Here is a 3311-nt window from a genome sequence, read left to right as displayed (position 1 = left end):
GGGGGCGCCGCCTGGCGGGGCAGATTTCGGGGATCAGCGCGGTGGGGGGGGGCTCGACCCTGAGGGGACAGGGGCTGTAATTGTGTGGCACTGTGGCTTTTTAACCCCTGCCTTAACCCCAGCAGTGCTCAGGGAAGAGCCTGAAATGGACTTGAGCAAAGGTGCCCCCAAAAAAGGGGGGCGACCCTTGGTGCCAGTGATTTGTGACCCCCAGCGCCTCTGACCGACCCCTTCCCTGAGGTGGCTGAGAATTCACGGGAAAGCCCAGAACAGTCTGTAGGGCTGGTCCTGTCCTATCAGGCTGAGAGGAAAAGCCGGGAAAAGCAGGACTGAGTTGGCAAAGCTGGTGAAATACATAATTTAGGAGTTTGGGGAGCGCTGGAGGCTCCCGGAGCGTCACACGAGCGGCCCCAGTCACGCGGCCCAGCTCCTGAGCTGCCCTTGGAACTGGCTGGAACCGGGCTGACCGGTTAATTCTCTAATGTGAGCCTGCAAAACAAGCCCCGTGATGAAATGCTGACATTTGTAATTCAAATGCTTGTTTACTCGCCTCCAGAACAGGAAGCTTTGATCGGTTATGGAGCAACTTCCTTCTGTGAGCTGATTTGGAGATGTGCCCCGGGTTAATTAAGCTTCATCATACCTTTCAGTCTGTCTCCTAATCATTTTATGTCATATTAAAGCTGGATACGCAAAATCCAAGAAGGTTTTAATGTGGTTTTTAGCAGCTTTACCTGCTGCTCCTTCAGTGAAGGCAGATGACCTTGTTCAATCCTCCCCTCACAAAGCATCAGCACTCGTGTGACTGGCAAGATTCAGCACAGAGCTGCTCTATTTCCCCCTAAAAAAACCCTCAAACCTAGACAAAAATACAAAACCACCAAAAAACCTCAACAACAACAAAACCCTTTTGCTTTCCTTTCTCCTAACGGGGTTTCTAGAACCTCCTGGTTTACAGTAAAAAGGAAATAAATCATCCTACCAGTAATTACTTGCACTGTAGAAACAGGAAGAGGGAAAAATGGTAACTGGAATGTTCAGAGACAGCTCCATGGCAATAGCCAACCTTGGAAATATTATTTGGCTACATAAATTTAGGGCAAAAGGCAGAGTTGGGCAATTTCCCATTTGTATGCTTTGTGCTGCCAGTTTTGCTCAGTTTTTCCACCAGGCTGGTTTTGTTTGGTGGTGCCAGTGGGACTGAATGTTTGCTCCAAGGCTGGCCTGGGCATGCTGTACATCCCAGGCTCTGCTCCAGGGACAGATTCTGCCATGGAGTCTGGAGAGGCCACGAGGAACTAATATTTACAAATGTGAAATGCCACGTCTGTAAAGCTGGAGAGGAACCACAGGCAGTGGTAAAGCCTGGGCAGTGTTTGAGCACATCAGACTTGTATTAAGGATTTCACTGTGCATGTCTCTCTTTTTAATGTCCTTGTAGGTAGAGAAGAAGAAATTTGTGTCAGCTTTTCCTTTCTGTATAAACCAAAAAGCAGAGGAGGCTTCCCTTGTGGTTTTTTTTCCAAAGAATGGCTAAATATTGTACTGCTGTGCTTGTACAAAGCACATGTATTTAACAAACATTCCACTCTTCCTCCAGTAGCTCTTGGTGAATAAAAATCGTCAAGCAGCTGACTCTGAACTGTATATAAATAAATGCAAAGCTGAAAAAAACCAGAAATCTGTATCTTGTGACTGGCCTGGCTGCACAGGTGGCTCCAGCCTTCGCCAGGGCACGGGGCCTGCAGTTGGGAACACATATTTCTTTCCAAGTGGTTTCAAAAGTAGGTCAATGGGCAGTAGTACAAAGCAACCTACTTTCAGGAGAAGAATCTGGGGTCGGGGAAATGTTTCCAACGAATCTGTACATTCTGGAACACAAGCTGGGGCTGCTTTTCATGTAGGCTAATGTCCTAGCAACAAGGGATCATTTTTCCATGAGCACTGTGGACTGAAGCAATCTGTTTATCTTTAGTTACAGGGTTTAGCTTGGGACAGCCAGTCAGGCCTTCTGAGGGTGTGTAGCAAGTCCAGTTACTGTTCTTTGTTCAGACAAAAATAGGGCTACGTGCCACAGGGAAAAAAACAACATATATAAACTATATATATATATTCTTATCTCATAACATTACTCACACCTACCTCAGATCTCTCTGACTGTGTATAACACTGGATAATTATATTTACTTATTTATGGTTGTGGAGATAAATATATTCTCCCCAAGCCTGTAACACTGCAATAAGACCCAGACTTTGCTGAAGTTCCACCCACGAGACAAACAGACTCGTGGCATGTTACTGCTTGTCCCTGTGCTGCCAAGTTCAAGGGTTACAAAAATAGTGAGTCATAATTCTGAGTACTGTGAGATTGACTGTAATATTATGAGATTACCAAAAAAAGACAACTCTCTGAGTTTTGTTTGTAAAGCCTTGTGCTAAAAAAACCTTCAATAAACAAAGTTTTTAATAAGCTTCCAACTTCAGGAACTGAAAGCTTAAGAAAAACAAATAGATTGGTAGTAAAAAGAGGAAAATGAGGGATACTCCTCTGTCTCCCTGTTTGTTTAAAGAATATTTTAACTTTGCAGGACACATGCTATTCAGCTGTAAGATCTGTGCTGCCCTGATAAACAGGCTTGGGCACGTCTCTCTCTGCAGGTCTGAATGACCCAGAGGAACATGTGCCAGTTCACTCTGCTCTGATGGAAGGAGACTTAGAGAAGGCATTTTATGAAGCCACCATTGGGCTAAAATCACAGGCTTGTGTCTGCATGTTGTGCCAGTGAAAGCAACAGCTAATAACTAGGTCTATTCTAAAAATTACTTGTCTGCATGTCTCCAGCCTGCCTCCTGCCCGTGAGTGTTTTGGATCCGATCCAAGCTGCAGTGCAGGGAGGGAGCTCTTTGTTCACGTCCTCTCTGCTGCCTTGGAGCCCTTTGAGCTTGTGGTTTCTGGAGTGAGGAATTTCAGCGGGATAGCAAAGAAGCACCTTGAAAAACAGACAGACAGACAGAAGTAAGTCCTAAAATGCTGTTAATCATTGTTGATATGTTCAATAGAACCCCTGTGACAGTGGACAAAACCAAACACTGCCAAGGCTGTTCTGACCAGGCTTTATCCATTGGCCCAGGAGTGATACCTCCTGCACTTTGTTTTCAGATCCAGCTTGGATCCCTTGATGGTGAGGAGAATGTCCAGAATGCTTCCCCTTCAACCAGAAGACTAAAATCCAAGCACTGACATTTTTCTCCTCTGAACAAACCACGTAGTTTTAACAACCTGTTCTTTTCAGTGTGGTGTCAGCTATACA

General features: G+C 45.4%; 1 long non-coding RNA gene across 1 annotated transcript; it reads right to left on the bottom strand.

Moving 5' to 3' along the window:
• Positions 1–2700: 2700 nt before the first annotated feature.
• LOC108500604 lies at positions 2701–3192 on the bottom strand. Its single transcript, XR_001875923.1, has 2 exons — positions 3110–3192; positions 2701–2990 (listed from the first exon to the last, which is right to left on the bottom strand). It is a non-coding gene; the product is annotated as an uncharacterized LOC108500604 (long non-coding RNA).
• Positions 3193–3311: the final 119 nt, after the last annotated feature.

This window comes from Lepidothrix coronata, unplaced genomic scaffold, assembly GCF_001604755.1.
Source record: "Lepidothrix coronata isolate B3197 unplaced genomic scaffold, Lepidothrix_coronata-1.0 Scaffold91, whole genome shotgun sequence".
Lineage (NCBI taxonomy): Eukaryota > Metazoa > Chordata > Aves > Passeriformes > Pipridae > Lepidothrix > Lepidothrix coronata.
This window is presented reverse-complemented; position numbering and strand designations above follow the sequence as displayed.